General features: G+C 45.8%; 1 non-coding gene across 1 annotated transcript; it reads left to right on the forward strand.

Annotated features, from left to right (window-relative positions):
- The first annotated feature begins 9,450 nt into the window (after window positions 1-9,450).
- On the forward strand, window positions 9,451-9,543 carry TRNAI-UAU (transfer RNA isoleucine (anticodon UAU)). The gene is given in 2 exon segments: window positions 9,451-9,488; window positions 9,508-9,543. It is a non-coding gene; the product is annotated as a tRNA-Ile (tRNA).
- Window positions 9,544-21,041: the final 11,498 nt, after the last annotated feature.

The following is a 21,041-nucleotide window of genomic DNA, read 5'->3' on the forward strand; positions in this document are numbered from 1 at the left end:
AATCGTTGATGCTACAAGTGAATGTTTGGGGTCTGAATTATCCAGGTGAATCTTTAACACAGGCTACATAACCTGCTGTATAGCCCCTGTCAGACTGCCCTCTGGTTTGTGCCGAGTAAATAAATTACCAGGTCTGTTCAATTGGTAGCCTTCTAACTTGGGTGTTGGGCACCATTTGACTGCATTCTAGAAATATTCTTCAACCTAATCGCCCAGTTCACTGTTTAAGTTGAGCTGGTGTATTCTATAGTTCAGCTCATCTACTGAGTGTTCTTTCTTTCTTTTTTTGGTTAATCCTCACCCGTGGATATTTTTCCATTGATTTTTAAATTATTATTAATTATTATTATTTTTTTAGCAAGTGGAAGGGAGGGAGGGAAGGAGAAAGAGAGAGGGAAAAACATGGATCAGTTGCCTCCCGTATGGGCCCCAACTGGTGTTCGAACCCGAAACCTAGGTATGACTGGAAATCGAACCCGCAACCTTTTGGTGTCCTGGATGATACTCCAATCAACTGAGCCACCCTGCCAGGGCCAAAGAAACTGTTTTAAACTGTAATCTCTTATCAGTGAAGATAATATTAGCTGCTGTAACAGGAAAAAAATTTCAATGCAAACTCAGTGATTTAGCACATGGAAGTCCACTTCTCATTCCTATGAAGTGCAGTGGGAAGCAGCAGTGCCCTGCACATTTAGAGCCCTAATTTGACGAAGTTGACATAGGATCTTGTCTCCTTCATCTTGTAACTTCCAACAACACCCTGGGCACTGAAATCTGGCTGGCAGAAAGAGGAAGAGAGAGTGGAGGTACTTAAAGGCCACACCTGGCCAGAAGTGGTGTACACACTTCCGGTCACTTTCCACTGGCTGAAGCTCAGTCAGTGGTCTCACCTAACCTCAAGGGAGTCTGGGGAAGGTTCTGGCTTATCTCTCTTTGATGATATTGGTTTCCCTCAAATGTTTAATGATCCTCGTGCAAATTCACCTTTATGGTTGACATTCTTTGCACAGTCCACTGAGGGGGAAGAGGCAAGAGTTGCACTCTTGCCTCTTATTTTCAGAGTGAAGGGGGCGGGGCAAGACCTGCCACCGAGTAGGGCAGGGGTGGGCAACCTTTTTGTGAGTGCGTGCCCAAACCAGCAAAATCTCTGACTCAAAATTCTTCTGCGTGCCAACCCTAATTTTTTGAGAACATGTTACGCCTACTTGATATCTCTTAAGGTGTACGTATGTGAAGAACCTTGAAGAAATAATAAAATTCATTCCAGCAACAAAAACACAGTATATGATGATGAAAAATACATTTATTTTCTAATGTATACGTGTACACTGATAGTCCGACAGAAAACTTTATGACTCCGTTTGATATTGTCAGTGGGACTTTTGCTGCTGCATCACTGATGACAGAGATTTTACATCAGGTTTATATTTCGTGACCTTCAGAGATATCCATCAGGCTACCCCTATTATGAGACTTAACAGAATTCATCACTGAGAACAAAGATTCACAATTGTAAATGGAAGATTATAAGAGAGGGTTTCGTGTGCCAGCAAAAGTTACTGGTGTGCCATGTTTGGCATGCGTGCCAGGGGTTGCCCACCCCTGGAGTAGGGTATCTTAGCAGCTGGTCTTCTGGGTTTGGGCACTGCCAGTTTCTCCTGGGTGATCCTTGCCACCTCAGTACTGCCTTGTCTCTCTGCTCTAAACTCCCACATCCCACCACAGCTGCCTGGGTTACGATGGGGGTGCTACCTGTTCCTGCCTCAGTGCCCCAACTAAGTACCCTCGCAGTGGTCCCTGGATCTCCTCCCACATCTTTACCCCACTTGGGTCTGAAGCATCCTAAGGGCTGCTCCCAGTACCGTTGGAAAGACTCTCTTCTTGGCTCCTCTACACATTGTGGACTGAGATTTCCTTCTTCAATCTAACTTTGCCTTCTTTTAACCACTCCTTGTAGGTTCAGTTCCAGGCCTGTTGAGACCTCCTCTTCCTGTGTTTCGGTGTATTTGTTTATTTCATATTTATATCTTTCATTTATTGGATTTTGTTAAAAAAAAAAAAACAGCCAGACTCTTCCCCAAAGTGGCTGCACCATTTTAGCTCCCCATCAGCAGTGTGTGAAGATCCTGATTTCTCCACATCCTCACTCTGGTTTGCTATTGTCTGCCTTTTTGGCCCTGGCGCTCCTATACTCACTTCTCTGGGAACTCAATGAGAAATTCTTGGCATTTGGACCTGTTGCTACTTACCGATACTTTCCTTAGCCAGTTCCCTCTTCAAGCAATCATGGAGGAACATTTTCTCCCCGGGAGAGGTGTGAGGAACCTAACTAACTACAACAACAGCAGCAGTAACACCCTCTCTGGTTACCACTTACTGAATGATTACTACACGGCAGACCCTGTGCTAATCACCATAGGTTCTCTCATTTGATCCCATTTACAGATTAGGAAACTGACAATGAAGTTTAGGGCTGAGCTTGGCATTTCTTGTAGTCCAGGGGTCATGGTGGAATTCATACCTGCTACCTACAGATGAAGAAAGTGAAGAATATCAGCCAACCCTACAGTTTAATAAAAAAATAATCAAAAACCAAAAAAATGATAAAACAAACTGAAAAAGCACACATCAACAAAACAGTGGGCTAAAGATTGGAACAAATATTTCACCAAGATATACAAATAGTCGATGCTCAACACTATTAGTCATCAGGAAGATATTAATTAAGTCTACAATGAGATACTATTATGCACTCAGTAGAATGGCTAAAATAAAAAAGACTGACAACAGCAAGTGTTGACAAAGATGTAGAGCAATTGGAACACTCAGTATCACTGGTGGCAGTATAAAATGGTACAACTACTTTGGAAATAAGGGTCTGGCAGTTTCCTAAAAAAAACTAAACATAAGACTTCATCAAAATTAAAAACATGTGCATCAAAGGACCCACTCAAAAGAGTGAAAAGGCAACCCCAAAAAATGGGGGGAAATATTTGGAAATTATATAGCTAATGAGGGATTAATATCCAGCATATACAAAAAACCAAACAACCTAATTTAAAAATAGGTTAAAGATTTGAATAGACACTTCTCCAAAGAAGATACACAAACAGCCAATAAGCACATGAAAAGATGCTCAATATCACAAATTATTAGGAAAGTGCAAATCAGAACCACAACGAGATACTACCCCACACCATTAGGATGACTATTACTAAAAAACTCCCAAACATAAAACAAGTGCTGGCGAGGATATGGAGACATTCGTGGTGGGGAAATAAAATGATACAACTTCCGTGAAAACAGTGTGATGTTTCCTCAAAAAATTAAACAGAATTATCATATGATCCAGCAATTCCACTTCTGAGTATATATCCAAGAGAAGTGAAAGCAGGAACTTGAACAGGTATCTGTACACTCACGTTCATAGAAGTACTTCTATTCACAATACCCAGAAGGTGGAAGCAACCGAAGTGTCCAATGACTGATGAATGGATAAATAAAATGTGATATATAATACAATATAATGCTATTCAGTCTTGAAAAGAAATGAAATTTTGACACAAGTTCTAACACGAATAAACCTTGAAAACAGTATGCTAACTGATGCAAGCAGACACAAAAGGCAGATGTTGCATGAGTCCACTTGTTTGAAGTACCTACAATAGTCAATTTATAGAGACAGACAGTAGAAGAGTGGTTACCAGGGGCCAAGGGGAGAGGGTTATTATTATTATGGGGAGTTATTATTATTGTTATCATTGATTTTAGAGAAAGAAAGAGAGATGAGAAAAACATTGATTGGTTGCCTCCTACATGCACTCCAACTGGGGATCAAACCCTAAACCTGGGTATTCGCCCTGACCAGAAATCAATGCTGTGACCTTTCAGTGTATGGGACAATACTCCAACCAAATGAACCACACTGGCCAGAGCTGAAGAGTTATTTTTCTAAAAAATATTTTTTATTGTTGATAGTATTACAGGTATCTCCCATTTCCCCCCTTTCCTACCACCCTCCAAGCCCCTTGGAGAGTTATTTTTTAATGGGTACAGAATTTTAGTTTGGGATGGTGAAAAAGTTCAGGAGATGGATAGTGGTGATGGTTGCACAACAATGTAAATATGTACATGATGCCGCTTAAATGTGCACTTCAAAATGGTTAAAGTTACCTGGGAAAAGCCCAAATACTCATCAGTAGATGAGTGGATAAAAATCTGTGGTACATTTACACAATGGAATACTATGCAGCTGTAAAAAAGATGGATCTCTTACCCTTCGTGACCCCATGGATGGACCTGGAGATTATTATGCTAGGTTGAAATAAGCCAGTCAGAGAAAGACAAATATCACATGATCTCACTAATATGTGGAATCTAATGAACAAAATAAACTGACAAACAAAATAGGTCCAGAGGCATGAATGGGTGGAACAGACTGACAGAACTCAGAGGAGAGGGAAATGGGGGGATGGGAAGAGATTAACCAAATAACATATATGCATATATGCATAGCCCATGGACATAGACAATAGTGTAAGGAAGGCCTCAGGTGGGGTGGGGGTAGGAAGAGGGGGGAGATGGGGGAGGAACCTTGGTAATACTGTTAACAATAAACTTAAAAGTTACAGACTTTTAAGTATGTATATTTTACCACAACAAAAATTTTAAAAAACTCTGCATAAATTTACCTTATGACCCAGAAATTTCACTTCTGTATTTACCTAAAAGGAATGAAAGACTTGTACCAGAATGTTTTTAGCAGCTTTATTTATAACAGCTCCACACAGGACATAACCCGATGTTCATTAATAGAATGGCTAAACCAACTGTGATGTATAGTGTAAAGAAATATAACCAAAGCCACTCAGTCAGTTGTGGGCTAAACAGATATGAAGGAAGGTTGTTTTACTTGTTCCTCGTCTTTCTTCAACCCCACAGGGTGAGCTTTTCTACTCACCCCAAAATTTGACCTAAGGACAGCCCTGTGTGTTACTGAAACCCTTGAGGCTCATGGCTCCCACTTCCGTCCTCCTCTCCAAGGGAAGACTCCGTCATTATCTATGCCTCGTCTCTAATATCTGCTACCCTGTCCCTGGTCCAGTAGGTTTGGGTTCAACTGTTGCCATAACTGACAGAGGAACCACCCCATTTTCTCAGCAGGCGTGCTTGGGGCATTTGGGAACCCCAGCATAGCCGGTCCCCGTTTTCATCTCTCTAGTGGTCCTAGTTCTACTTTGTCTTTCCCATATTTCAAGGTAGGACCCTTTGGCCACCGTCACCCTGTGAGCCCTGATTAGCGCCTCTCTTGAGGGTAACCCCCTGAGGCACAGTTTTAAATGCCAGGCACTGTCTCAGGTCTCTCTCCCTCTCTTGTCAATGGCAGACGGAGCACTCCACTCTCTAGTGTTGAGGGCATGGACCTTTAAGTCACATAATTTGTATTTGAATCCCAGCTCGACCACCCACTTAGGTCACCCCACTGTGCCTCAGTTTCCTCATCTGTAAAAGGAAATAAAAATGCCACTTACTTCATAGGCTTGGCATGAGGATTAAGTTAGTTAAAAAGGTGTAAAGTTCTTGAAACATTGCCCAGTATATGGCAAACAGTGAATAATGTGCTATTTTTACCTACCGACCACTATGTTCTCCATTTTCTTTGAGAGACCTTGTTCTCAAATGAGAAGTGAAAGAAGTAATTAATGCATTCTGTATCAGCCAGGATCCAGTCAGGAGGCAGAAACCACACCAGTCCTTTGAACAGGGAGCATGCAATATAGAGAATTGTTAATTAGTAAACGAAAATTAACCACTGAATGGGGTAAATAGGACTCTAGAGAATACAGAAAGCACATACACAGGGAGCAGCCACAACCTCCAGAGATGACATAGAAAACCCACGGAAGGAATAAACGTGGAAATGGCCCTCCCTCCCCGCCAGCACTCATTGGTGAGGGCGTGGTGGTGGCCCACGGGACGGCAGAGGAGTTTGCTGAGGTGCTGCAGGCTGCGGTTGGCAAGCAGGAAACTGTGTGCTGGGTGATGGCAAAATCTCATTGGGAAGCCGCCCACTGGCAGCTGTGCTGTAGAAACCCGCAGAAAGTTCTGGAACAAGGAAGAGAAGCCTGTGTTCCTCTAGCACCTTCCTGGTGTTAGGACTGATAAGGCACTGGCTGACAGGATCACAGAGCTGGGCAGAGAAGGGTGTGTTTGGAGCAGGGAAGCACCAAGTTGGTAACAGGCACACACCCATCCATGTTCTCAGGTGCTCCCAGCCAGCAGCAGTCGGTGCTCAGTGGGGTGCAAATGGCCCACGCAGGTCAACCAGGGGAAATGCCAAGTGGAATAAAAACCAACATCAAGTCTGCTTCAGTGCATCCCGACCAGCGGTGAGTGTGGCCAGCAACCTCCACTCCCAGGTGCTCTTTGCTGAGCTGAGCAGTGAAGTTGCCTTTTGCCCAAAGCTGACCTAGATGGGTCACTAAAAGAGCAGGGGCTTTCGGCCACAGACAAAACCCTGCTCCACCGCTGACGAGCTGTATGACCTTGGGCAAGTGACCTAATTTTTCTGAGTTTGTTTTCTTATTTGTAAATGGGTTGTTGTGAGGATTGAAATGAGAAAACAAATGTAAAACACTTAGTACAGTTTATGAAATAACCGCTATTCAATAAATGATAGTTTCTACAGTAAAAAAAAAATTTAATAGGGAATCTTTCCTGTTTTTGTTGTATGTATTTACAGCAGTGCAAAGGGGGCTATGATTAGGGTGGTCATGTGTTCCTGGTTGTCTGAGACAGTCACAAGGCATGCTCGGTGATCCAGTGTTATTAATAGTGCCCCCTTTCACGCTCAGAAATGTCCTTGTTTGGAGGATAAATTATATGGTCACACAAGATCTTGACAAGTCAGTGTCTATCAAACTACTCCCACTGACAGTAGCTAGAAATACAATAAGTACAGGTGTTTGTGTGCACACACACACACACACACACACACACACCTGTTTGAAAGCAAGAAAGAGCTACTAAGACACTGCAGGGGTTGAGGGTCCAAGATTTCAGGGAGAAAAGAAATGCCGTGAGGTGAGTGGGACACCCCAAGCTGCTTTCTTTCCTCTTTGAAGTGTTGGCTGGTTTGTAAGTGGAAGAAACAAAGGGGCTGAAAAGCTGAACAGAAAACGATAGTTCTCAAAAGGAATATATTATTTAAAAAAATATATACAGTGGAGTCTTTTAATAAGTATAAAAGAAAAAGCCTAAGTGATATGAAAGCATGGTATTATAGTGAAAGTGGCAGTTTTTTTTATTCCCTTTTAAAAAATATATTTTTATTTCAGAGAGGAAATGGAGGAGAGAGAGAGTGAAACCTTAATGATGATAGAGAATCACTGGTTGGCTGCCTCCTGCACGCCTGCTCCTCCCCCACTGGGGATTGAGCCCACAACCCAGGGATGTGTGCCCTGACCCCTTGACCCTGACTGGGAATGGAGCCGTCACCTCCTGGTTCATAGGCTGATGCTCAACTGCTGAGCCACGCACGCCAGCTGGGCAGCAGCTTTTTCTTCTTAGTGGTACATGTTACAGTTTAGGGCAGTGGTTCTCAACCTGTGAGTCGTGACCCTTTGGGGGTCGAACGACCCTTTCACAGGGGTCGCCTAAGACCATCGGAAAACACATATATCATTACATATTGTTTTTGTGATGAATCACTATGCTTTAATTATGTTCAATTTGTAACAATGAAATTGGGGGTCACCACAACATGAGGAACTGTATTAAAGGGTCGCGGCATTAGGAAGGTTGAGAACCACTGGTTTAGGGCATCTTAGGTTTGATGAAATATGGTATATTTGTTCACATGTATGAGTGTCTCACAGGAGAAAGGTCATATGCATTTGGTAAGATTCTGCTAAAATGTCATTGAAACAAAACTGAATAGTGTCCTTTTCTGCACATTCTTAAGAACATCGATGTTACCAATCTTTCGATCTTTAAAATTTTTCCTTATCTGATAGGCTCTCACCAAGGCTTCATTTAAGCTTCAATTCAGAATGAAAAAGATGTGTGCCTCCCCACATTCTCATCATGCTTGATTCAGATCTGCACCCCAATTCCTCAGAGCTCGGCCGAGGGACCTGCACATCTCTGTCCCGAGGGAAGATAAAGGTCACCTCCCAGGTGGTGCTGGTGGGGAGCACGGGCGATGGAGACAGGAAGGGATCTTAGATGCCACCCAACCCCAGGGGTTCTGCAAGGCATTCAGGATGGTTGGCCTTGTTACAGGTGGCAGTGACTTCTTTCAAATTTCTATTTAGAAAAATAATAATCAAATTATTTAGACAACCTCTTGGCCCATTCTACAAAGATCACTTTGGGAGTCTCTTTCTACTGGTTAAGAATATAAAACATAAGTTTACTGAAATAAAGACCATACAATGAAGCTTCTACACAGTTGACTCAAGACAAATAGTAATGAATGTAACAATAAATCCCATCAATCCAGCCTGGATTATGCTTGTCTTTATTTTGCTGTAGTAAAATATAATTTAAAAAAATTTAAGAAGTGGCCCACATAGACAAAAAAAAAAATAAAAAAGCACAGGATAGTCATTAATTCAGCCTTGGGGGCAATGTTCACATTTTCTGGTTTTTTAAAAAGAAGTAATATCCAGATAGTTGTATGCGACCTCTTGATTAAATACTAGGAACCAGTTTAAAAATTAAACAAAAAACTCGCTGCGGCCCGGCTGAGCCCCGCGCGGCCCCGCCTGCACCTCCCGCGGGCCCGGGCTGCCATCGCGCCCCCGGAATGCCGGCCGCTTGATTCGATTGGGGGGACCCGCCTTCGCCCGGCGCGCCCCCAGCAGCCCGCTCAGTGGGGACAAGAGGCAGCGAGAACCTTCGGGGTTCGAGGCTCCGATGCGAAGCCCCCGCGCCCGGACGGGTCTTCGGGCTCCCCGGCTGCCCCGCTGGCGGGCGCGGGGTTCGCGCGGTCCAAGGCCTTCCGCTCCCACGCCTTCCCCGGTCGGGTCGGCCGCTCGGCCCCACCCCTCGGCCCGCCGCCGGCCGCCCGGCCGGTCCGGACACTCGGACCCGCGGGCCCGCTCGGGGAAGGCCAGGCTCCACGGCGGGCGCGGAGGGGTTTCAGAGCTCAGCGGCCAGACTCCTCCCTCCGCACCGCCCGGGAAGGCGGGCGGCGGCCGGCGCGCCTTTCTAGGCCCCCGCGGCCCGTCCGTCACGGCCCTGCCAACCGGCCCCTTCATCCCCGAGAGAGAGAGACCCTCGGGGCGTTCCCCGGTTTACTCTTCTGGGGGCGGCCGGGCCTGAAGGTGCAGGGGGAACCCGGCCCCGTCCCTTCCCGCCGAGCCGCCGGCCGCGAGTGCGCATGCTCCGCGGGCCCGCCGCCGCCGGTAAACCCTGATAGAGCCATCGCGAGGCGGGCTAAACGGAGCTCCAGTGGCGCAATCGGTTAGCGCGCGGTACTTATACAGCAGTGCTTGCAGAGCGATGCCGAGGTTGTGAGTTCGAGCCTCACCTGGAGCACGACCCTTTTGGGTGTCGGAGGCCCCCCTTTTATCCCTGCCCAGGAGAACAAGTTAGTCTCTCTTTAGCCCTCCCAGTTCCTGTCTCGGCTCCGAGCGCACGTACCGCTCAGTCGTTGGCAGGAAGCCGATCGCAATGGCGCCTCTAACCTGCTTTCCGAGCTACTTGTTCGCCCCGCGCGCCGCCCAGCTGCTCGGGCCCGGGTTACTTACTGCTCCCTCCTAGTTCTCCCCCTACGCGTTTCCTTTCATGGCACCCAGTCCCGGCTACAGCCCCGGGTGTGTGGCCCGGAGGTCCCGGGGCGCAGCACCCGTGATGGGGCCACGCCTAGGCATCGAGTTAGAAAATCCCCGGCGCCCCACTCCACCCGGCGTGCCGAGCTCTCGGCGCCGGGACCAGCCAGCCCGGTTCCCGGCTGCTGCTCCTCGTCCCGGGCCCGGCGCGGCGCGGTGCGCTTTGGGTGGCGCGGCCGGAGCCGGAGCGGGGGCCGGGCGACCACTCCCGGGAGTTGGGGCTGAGGCCCCGCGCGGGGGCGCAAGTGGAGCAGCTCACCCCCTTCCTTTTCAATAGTAATAACTGGTCATCCCCCTCGCTCCCATGTGCGGGCTCTGAGACCGCGGGCCGGCCCTACCCCCCCCTCCCTAGGCGGGTTGGCGGAGTTTGGGGAGTGTGCCTGGGCGTCCCTCTCTCCCCAGTCTGTGCCCCTTCTCCCCGGGGTGAGTCAGGAGGGGTGGGTTCGCTGGTAAATCAGATGTTTTCTAGTGCTCTCCGAGGGGCTGGTGCCCTTCCATGCCGGCCACAAACCCCAGGCTCAGGGTCCTGGGGTGCACGGTGGGGCAGGAAATGCCCCCCCCCCCCCCGCCCCCGCAGTGGCCAGCTGGCGTTTGAAGCCAGCACCAAACACTGCCCTGAGGCACAGGGGCTTGCGCTGCTGAGGGGTGGGTGTCCCGGGTCGGATGGATGCCCATATTCCCAGGAGGTGTGGGTGAGAGGGAACAAGTTTGGTTGGGGTGAGAGGCCTCCTCCTGGACGCGTTCTCCCCAAAGAGTGGTTTCAGCTGTTTCTATGGACGTGATGGGAGTTAAAGCTTGGGATGGAAATAGGACCTGGAGTGGTGAGAAGCTAAACCTAGAAAACTCGGAGGAAGTAGGAGGTGGTGGGTGGAGCTCCTGTTTGTCTCCTGGTCCTACTACCCCAGCCCCAGCTTCAGAATGGGGAGGCCCAGGCCAACCAGTGTGAGAAAGCCCACCCGCCTCACCTGTTCCTCACCCAACCAGGGCCTTTCACAGGCTCATCCTCAGCAGGGGGCGAGAGCGCCCTTTAAAAATCTAGCCCAGGCCTGGAAACAAATATCTATTTACTAAAAAAGAAAAGAAAAAAAGCTTGCTTAATTTTTTAAAAAAGCTTTGTTGATATATAATTCACACACCACACAATTCACCCATTTAAAGTGTACAATTAAATGGATTTTGGTATCTTCACAGATATGTGCAACCATCACCACAATTTTATTTTATATACTTTAATTCATTTATTGTATACTCTTTTTTCTGTTTGTTAAAAAATCAATTCAGCAAATATCTCTTAAACAACTACATGTTTTAGAAATTGTTTGAAGGAATATTCTGATTTCTGAAAGGCTATTTACTAGTAGTAAATACTGTGATTTAATATCAGTTGTAATTAATTAGATTATTAACTATTAAGCATTTCGTAAGGTATTTTTCTCAGACATCATCATGATAAATATATAAAACAAGATCCAACAAAACACTGTGTTAGCTTCAGCCAATCTACTGTTATTGCACTCATATCGCTCACACATGTCTAGGTCCATATGGTTAGCATCATCCATTAAGGCAGTAAGAATCCCTGTGCTTAGTTTGGTTACTAAATAGATATTCAAAGTTTTTTTTTTTTTTTTAGTCCAAAAATAGATTTAACTCCACAGCTTAGGGAGTCATCAAAGCACCTTTTATTGCGCTAGTTTTTTCTTCCAGGTGATTCTGCAAATGACCAAAGAGAGCACTAAGAACCTTATTGATCGCTGGTTTACTTCATTATCTTGCTTTCAACTTAGACGTCTTGTTTGTACCATCACCACAATTTTGGAACATTTTCATTACCTCGGTAAGAAACCCTTTAGCCACCTCCATCCCAGCCTGAAGTAATCACTAATCTAGTTCCAGTGTCTCTATAAATTTCCCTATGGTGGACTCTCATATAAGTGGAATAATATAATACGTGGTCTTTTGTGACTGGCTTCTAATGTTTTCACGAGTCATCCATGTTCTACCCTCTGTCAGTACTTTATTTCTTTTTATGGCTGAATAATACTCCAAGGGATAGATTCTCTCCATTTTTGAACAATGGAGAAAAGGTCGGCATTTTAAAGAGAAAATTTGCTGAAAACTGCTTTTAATAAAAGAGAATTAGTTTTTAAAATGTAGGAAGCATAAAAACGATCAGACTTGCCAAGGGTATGTTTCTGACCTTCAGAGGTTACTTATTGCGAGAACTGGTCGGGTACTATTGAGAGCTGAGCACAGAGCAGGTTCCCCACCTGGACAGAAACAAATGACTGAAAGACCATTCTGCCCCACTCTACCCACGTTGAAACCCCTTCTGCAAAACCCCAGCTCCTATTTGGAAGCTTCTGGCATCAATATGTCATTTCTTCACGAGGCAACTCATTCCATTTTCTGTCAACTCTCATGGCTAGAACCTTCTTCCTCTTCAATATAGTTTCTGTCCCTATTGGTTATTGCTGGAATGGCGGTAGTTTGGGGACCCGTTTTTCTGGTGAGGTGGGAAGGCAGGAAGAGAAATTAGTTGCCCTTCCTCTATTTAATCTAGAAATCCCCTGCTAGGAAATTATTGGTGGGTGACAAACAGACCACAGCAAATTTGTAGTCTATCATCTTAATGTGCTAGTGATAGGATGTTTCAAAGTTGTAATGGGTGATAAAGATCAAGTCAAAATTATGGGAAAATGCTTTAAAAATCATCATGTCCTATACAGGTCTAAGGAGGTGATATTATTATTACCACCATATTGGTGTGTATATAATGCATGGTAGCTTCAATGAGGAAGATGGCTAAATATGAGATAGACAAACTTCGAGCGTAGGTTGAAGTTATAACTGATTTCTAGCAGGGGAGAAGCCTGACATAACCCAGGCTGACATTAGCTTTGTAGATGGCTTGGATGAAAACAGGCTTATTAAAACGGTATGTGATATGAAGCCAGAGGGAGAGCAAATTCAGTAGGATGTGGAGCAACAGAGAGCCAGTCCAGAGACAAATGTTTCTGACAAATGACAAGATGCAATCTGATAGAGACAATTGTCAGCCTATGTTCAGTTCAGAGTTCAGTGCCGGGAACACGCCTGGCTTGACAGCTGTTTGCGTGTAAAGGATCTGGGGATTTCAGATGTGTGCCGTCTCAGTTGTCCCAGCCTTGTGACCCAACGGCTAATAATGTCAGCCCGTTATTAATGCATTACTGTATAATGCATGACATGGTCTGGTGTCAGGGATCACAAAACAGCAGTCTGTGGAACAAATCTAGCCTCCAGACAGGTTTTGTTTGGCTTTATAGCACTGACTGGCAAAGTGTTCAGATTTTTTTTTCTTTTGCCTGCAAGCTGGGAGATTTTACTGAAATGCCCAGATTTCAACTTTCTAATGAAAACTCAGACTTGGCTCTCTGGGGCCCTTATTCCCATAGGGCAACATTGGTTTTCCCCTTGGGCTGGGCATGTGATCTTCCGTTTGCCAGCACAGAGGTGGGTGCCGGGAGCCACTGCTTCCCTCCCTCTCCCCCATGGCTTGCTTTGTGGTTTTCAACCCCTGACTCACGTCTCTCATGTTTGCCCTACAGACATTGAGCATGTGGCCTGAGAGGGGTACTGTTGAACTCTCAGTAGGTCAGAACACAGCCTCAGGGCTGTGATCTGTATGAACACAGCCCGTTTAAAATTCAACAAAACAAAGCCCCAGTTCTTTATTATGGAAAATTTCAAATGTACCCAAAAGTAGAGAAAAAAAAAAATATATATATATATATATAAAACCCCCTATGTAACCATCCATCTTGACCTTTAAGAATTGCAAATGTTGTTCATCCATCTCCTTCCCTCCCCCTGCACCATCACTAGAATATTTTAAAGGAAACCTCAGGTATGGTTTAATTTAGCTTGTAAATACTTCAGTAGTATGTATGCCCAACAGGTAACCACTTTTTAAAAAAGCATGACCCCAGTGTCATCATGACACCTAACAAGATGAATAATAATACCTCTACATCATCTAATACCTAGTCTGTTCAAATTTCTACTCATCTCTGAAAGGTATTTTTACACTTGTTTGTTTGAATCAAGATCCAAAAAAGGTTCACACATTGCATTTGGTAAATCCATTAAAAATTTTTGTTTTAAAAATGTTTTTATTGATTTTTTTTAAGAGAGGGAGGGAGAGGGAGAGAGATAGAAACCTCGATGAGAGAGAAACATCAATCGTCTGCCTCCTGCACTCCCCCTACTGGGGATCAAACCCAAAACCCAGGCATGTGCGCGACCAGGAATCGAGCTGGCTGGGCTGATCAATCTGTTTTTTAAGTCTCTTTTAATGTATACCAACAGCTTCTCTTCCTACTCCCTTTTATGGTATTTATTTGTTGACCTATAGAATTTCCCACAGAATTTGACTATTGCATCCTTAAGGCATTCTTTAATGAGTTCTTCAAACCTCCCTGTACACACACACACACTCACTCACTCACACACACTTAGATTCCTAAGCTTGATAATACTCAGATTCTTTTTGCAAAATATGTTCTAGGAGGTTCTAGTTGTTCCACATTCCGTGATGTGAATTTTATTGGTGATTTCAGATGTGGTCAGACAAATCCATCCTTATAAAATTCCACATTAGCTTCTAACCTAATAGTTTTAGCAGCCATTGGTGCTCTTTGTCCAGATTTATTATTTTATTCATGATTACACAATAGTGGTTTTCTAACTCTGTTATTCCTTCTGAATTTATGGCTGAACCATTGACTATTTGATTTTCCTAAAGCATAATTCATATAAAAAAGACTAGGTAATATTGCTTGACTCTTTTCCTTTTTCTACTAACCTTTAGAATAATGAGTTAATATCCTAATAACTCCCAAAGGGGATGAATTCGTTTTTATTTTACAGCTTTTTTTTTTAGTTATATTTGACATACAGTGAGTTGCATTAATAAAGTTGAGTAGCAATATTTGCCTGTATATCTTTGAGATAGATTCTAGATGTGGGATTATTGGTCCAAGGGTTGGATATCTATTATATATAATATAAAATTATATAACTATGTAAATAATAACTTATATTATACCAAATATAATGTTATATAATATAAGGTTATGTATAAAATATAATTATATTTATATATATATATATATATATATATATATATATATATATATATATAAAATTTTCCAGATGTACAAAGTCATCTTTAAAGAGGGTTTCTGATGGATTAGATACATTGGGAGCAAAAGGGCACAATCAAGGCTGCCTCCTAGGCTTTTCCCTTGGAAGGAACCCAGGTGAAGGGATGAAAGGACCATTTTGTGGGATGGGAAAGACTAGGGGAGGAGCAGGGTTGGGAAGGGGGAAAAAATCAAGTGTTAGGCTTTGAATGAGTCATCCAAGTGGAGATGGCAAGTGTGCTAATAGGAGCACTGGTTGAAGGGCCTGGCTGACGGATGCCAGATGGGGCACATGCATGTCCTCCAATTCCAGGACTGGCATGCAGGTAGTTAAGAAAGAGGCACTTCCCGAGGCTCTGACTTAAGGCCTAGCTGGTCAAAGATCTCAGCTTGCAGGGGTGCCTTGAAGAGAACCCAGGCTTAGAAAAAGCCCATGAGACCCCCCCCACACCCCCACTCTCCCAGCCTGGTTTCTCTGGCCCTTGGACTCTGTCCTGCTGACTTTGGCTTAACCTGCTTCCATTTTATCTATTAGTCTTATAATGTTTAAATTCATTTAAAAATATTTTTATTTTGTTTAAGTGGTTATTATTTTATTAACTGAATATTTACTACTTATTCTTATCTTCAATTTTTTTGTCCTGTCTTAGCCATTTCGTTCCTTTGACCACTCTTGTTAACAAGTATATTCTTTCCCTTTAAAATTCCACTATGTCCTTAGTCTTTTCATTTATTTCCTCTTGGTCTTCCTTTAACTTTTTCTCCTGGACCGGGAGAATGAAGTCTACATTTAATGAGAAGCAGGGTCAAGAGGTTGAGAGGTCTGAAAGCATCTGAGTGTCTGATTCTAAAGACTGGCCTCTACCAATTCTCTTTCTGTGGTCTGATTGTGGGACCCAAAAGAGTACTCTTCTGCATTAGCCAGTTAGACTTGGGTTTCTGTCACTTGTGATCAAACGGAGTCTTGACTGATGCAATTGTTTTTGTACAAAACATCACTTGACACTGATGACCAGTTTTCCAAATTCCTTACTGAGAATTCCTTTCAGAAAGAAAAGGCAGCGTCCATTTCTGGCTAAACTAAAAGTTACTGTAACTTTTCCAAGTATTAAACTGGCCTGGGGATAAAGGCAATAGAAATCCCGTGTGCCTTTGTTCAAAGCCCAGCCGTCGCCATGAGCACATTTGCCATCGCCACTCGGAAGACTCATTCAAAGACTCATCATAAAACTTGATTTTCCCCTTCCTAAGTGAAAAGCCTGGGAGGCAGCCCTGATTGTGCCTCTTTGCTCCCAACATGGCTAATCCATCAGCAAGCCCTGTGCCTCCCTCCAGTATTTATCTGGCATCCTTGCACTTCTGTAGGTTCTGTCATCTCCTGCTTGGACTATTGCAGTAGCCTCTTAACGGATTCCCCACTTCCACTTCTTGTCTTTCTCCAGTTCCTTCGCCACACAGAATCCCAAAACGAGCTTTTAATAACACAAATCAGTTCCTGTCATTTCCTTGCTTAAAACCATTGATAGCTTTCCATTGCCTACAGAATAAAATGCAAAGGTCTACAGTGGTCCAGAAGGCCCCATGTATCTGAACTGGCCCCTTCCCATCTCTCCAACCTCAGCTCCTGTTATGCTGTCCTGGCTTCCTATACTCCAGCCACTCAGTCTTTCTGTTCCTTATTTCTGCCTCAGAGCCTTTGCAATGGCCATTCCTTCTCCAGAAACACCTTTGCCCAAATCTTAGTGTGGCTGGCTCTTCAACTTTCAGGGTTCGACTATTACCCCCTCAGAGATGCCTTTGAATGTAGTATAGTAGTATTTACTACTACCTAAAATTAGTGTGTATATAAGTGGTAATTGTTTATGTCCCATTATCCTATATAATAAAAGGCTAATATGCAAATAGACCAAATGGCTGAACAACTGGTCGCTATGATGCACATTGACCACCAGGGGGCAGACGCTCAACACAGGAGCTGCCCCCTGGTGGTCAGTGTGCTCCCACAGGGGGAGCTCTACTCAGCCACAAGCCAGGCTCACAACTGGTGAGTGCAGTGGTGGTGGCGGGAGCCTCTCCCGCCTCCGTGGCAGTGCTAAGGACCCCTCGGGATGTCTGCCTGCAGGGAACGGACCCAAGCTGGCAGGCAGACATCCCCCGAGGGATCCCAGACTGTGAGAGGGCACAGGCTGGGCTGAGGGACCCCCTCCCTGCCAAGTGCACGAATGTTGTGCACCAGCCTCTAGTTAGGACATAAATTCCAACTGGGCCAAGCCAATAGGTGTTCAACAAATATTCAATGAATGCATGGAAGAATAATAGAGGAGCAACACATGGGCACAAACTCTAAAACTGAGTAGAGAACATGGGTCCCTTTGCTGCTGGTTCACTTTGCAGGTAGACGCCTGGTGCCTGGTGTTTAGAAGGTTCTTCAAAGTCTTTCCAAGGTCACGTCACTGAGTGTGTGCGTTGCCTCGGCTGGCTTCCGGCTTAGTTGAAGAGTAGTGCCCCCACCAGAAGCCTAGGAGAAAACGGGGAGGGTACCGGGGCAGTGATGTGGTGTTGATAAGAATCACCTGGGGATGTTATGGTGCAGCTTCCTGGGCTAATGCCCAGCAATTGTGAAGTTCTAGAGCTGGACTGCAAGGAAAGGAAAGGATAGGTGACCCCCTCATCCAGGCTGGCCTGGGACGTCACCAGTTCTAGCACTGAAGGTCCCTCACTCCCTGGAAATCCCTCAGTCCCTGGCAAACCAGGTGAATTGGTCACCCAACCCGAGGGGTTCAGAGAGGCAAATAGTAGGATGCAGGAGCTCAGAATGGTTTCTCGGAGGAGCCGAGGTGGGAATGCTTCTCATTCTCGGCCTTGGGTTTGGCTGTCCTCTCGGCCCTACCTTTGAGCAAGTCTAGGTCTCCCAGACAACTAGTCCAGACAAAAGGGAAAGGAAACCACGGCTCCTTGAACACGTGCAATGAGCCAGCGCTGCTCCAGGGCTTTATTACCCAATCTCTTCCTCTGCAGCCTTTTTATTGCTCCCATTTTAGAGGCAGGGCACTGAGGCTCATGAGGTTGTGTAATTGCACAGGCTCAGAGGAGACGGGAGTGACAGAGTCGACCTGACACAGAAGGCCAGGCCTTTTCTAGGTGTTTTGCTGCAGGGAAGGCCAGAGATATGGCAGGGCCTCAGCCTGACAGTTGTCCTTCAGGCCCCTGGGCTGGGGCTCTCCTGGGATCTAGGGAAGAACCCTAAGGCTAGAGTCAGTGAAACAGTTGAGGAAGAGACACCCAGGAAGTTTCTTGGATTGGTTCTGGCCTGGCTGCACAGATGGCACTCTACCACAAGGTGGCGCTGTGGCTCTGCCTTAGGAGGCCCCCCCTTCTTGAACTGGATCCTGTGCAGGGACCAGCCACTAAGCCTTATTTTACCAGCAGCCTGTAGGGCAACCTGGGCCTGTCCATAGTTTTCTGCCCTTCCCTGACTCTCCCAGGCCAAGAAGAGAGGGCAGAGATGGGCAGGAGGCCTGGAGATGAGAAGGCTTGAGCCGGTGCAGAGTCCTAGCAGTGAGGGTGACTGCGGAGCACAGCTCTCAGGGGGAGGACCAGGGAGGCTGTTCTGGGACTAATGGGCTCATAACAGAGGCCCAGTCCACTCCCAGCATGTGCAGAACACTTCAGAGAAATCGGACCTGCTCCCCCAGGGTGGGTGTGGGTCCGGAGGGGCTTGGGCAGACAAGAGGCTGCAGACTGTTTTGGCCAAGTGAATGTCTGGGGCTGGAAAGTGGGGGGACAAAGAGGAAATGGGAGTCCTAGGTGCCCCACGTGGGGGGAGAGTGAGGAGAGGGCAGCTTTTGAAAGGGGGGTGCTTGGATGTGGGACAGGGAAGCAGAAAGCAGAGAGTGGGGCTGCTGGAGGCAAATATAGTCAACTTTACTCTGTCTTTCCCTGATCTCTGGGCTGAGAGGGCTGAAGCAAAAATGCCCCTTAGGAGTGCTTTTTATATTAAATTTTCATTCATCATTTATATAGAATCTATTAAAATATTTTGATTTATATTTAAAATGTCATTTTTTAAAAAGTTCAGTAATCAATACATTCAGAGGTTCCAAATTCAAGGGGTTCAAAATAAGTAACCTGTTCTATTTATGATCTAAACCAGTGATGGCGAACCTTTTAAGCTCGGCGTGTCAGCATTTTGAAAAACCCCAACTTAACTCTGGTGCCGTGTCACATATAGAAATTTTTTGATATTTGCAACCATAGTAAAACAAAGACTTATATTTTTGACATTTTTTAATATATTTAAATGCCATTTAACAAAGAAAAATCAACCAAAAAAATGAGTTCGCGTGTCACCTCTGACACGCGTGTAATAGGTTCGCCATCACTGATCTAAACAAACAACCAACCCAATTCTCCCAACAGAGAAGCAGCAAGGACAGTAAAAGACAATTCGTGGAAAAAAATGTGTTAAGGGCGTCACCCTTAGTGTTCCAAAAACTCTCCTGAGGCTGGCTTGCCTTTAATTTTGAGATATTTTTCATGTGCAGAAGTTTCAGCGTTTATGAAACCATGTCTTTCCCTGTCTGATCTGATCTCTTCTTTGCCTGGAAGGTCATTGCTCATCCTGAGATCAGTGAAACAGTCTTTTTCTTCAGTTGTTTTTTCATGGCTTCATAGTTTGCTCTCCAATGCACCTCAGAGACGTTTCTGTTAGTGATGTGATTCCAGAGGAGCCGAGCGCTGGTGTGGCTACCTAAGGGCCATGCCTTTGGAGGCCAGTCGGCCTCAGTCCTCAGCCCCAGCTCTGACCGTCTCTCCATTTGGCACTTTTCAAGGCAGGACAGGCAGGCTGAGGGGCCTCTGGAATTGGACCTTCCCATCTGGAGAAGAAGGCCGGGGCGAGCTGAGCCTACCGTGGGAACTGGGAAGGGAGTGGGCAGACTCTGGCCACTGTCTGGGTGTTCTTGTCAGCTGGTCCAAGAGGCAGGTGTCCCTAAGCAGAGGTGAGCTGAATGTGGGCAATCTGGGCAGTTCCGGAGGACGGCCTGCTCACTGGGTGGCATGCAGAGCTGGAGCCCAGACTCCATGGCCCAGGGAACTAGGCAGGCCGGACGATGAGAACTCCTGAGCAGGGTCTGGGTGGGGTGGGCCCTCTGGAACACGGAGGAACCCAGGGAATCAGGACAGGCATTAGCCAGGTCCCCCTGGCAGCCAGACTGCCTTTGTGGCATTTTCGAAAAGGGTACCCAAGAGGCTGAAATGGCCTGTGTGGTAGTGTGTGTGTGTGTGTGTGTGTGTGTGTGTGTGTATGTGTGTGTGTGTGAATTCTTGAGTCAACTACAGCACCATTATTACTGCCTGGTGCCTTAGTCGCCTCAGTCCCAGCAGGAGGATGTAGATGCCCCTTCCTCCCCTCATACCATCTCCCTAGATATTGGGGATAGCCCTATCAACCTTGTTTATAAAGGGGCCCCTGTGATTTCCCGAGACACCCTAATCTGCGCACTGAGGAGAAAGCGATACAGCTCTTATCTGGGAAGCAAGAGACTAAATGTTGCCTTCAAGCAATCCCCAATCACATGGCTTCAGATAGCATCCTGCTCTTTTCTTGGGAATCAGTTTTCTCATCCACAAAATGGGATGATGATCTTGCTCCAAGCAGCAAACCAAATGAGCAGGTAAAGGAATAGGTGAGGTGCTGTTTTGGGATAAAGAAAGTGAGTCATCTGAGTGTAAGATTCTGAAGTGGTTGCACCCAAGGCCTATGGAATACGGTTTCCCAGCTGGGCTGTCTCTTCTCGAGATGGCGGCATCGCCCCCGACCCCACTCCCAGAGACACCGTGTAGGATCTTGAACCTCCCTCAATTCATTTCCCACATTGTTACTTCCCAGGGGAAGGAGGGATCTCAATGGCCTCTGAGACAGTAGCCAAGACTAGGAACCTCAATGACCTGGATGGGAAGAGCCCAGCAAGAGAATGAAAACCTTGTTCTTTCCCTCAAAAAAAGCACAGATAAGCCA

This window comes from Myotis yumanensis, unplaced genomic scaffold (genome assembly GCF_028538775.1).
Source record: "Myotis yumanensis isolate MYYU_CA2020_CCGP unplaced genomic scaffold, mMyoYum1.0.hap1 SCAF_11, whole genome shotgun sequence".
Classification (NCBI taxonomy): Eukaryota; Metazoa; Chordata; class Mammalia; order Chiroptera; family Vespertilionidae; genus Myotis; species Myotis yumanensis.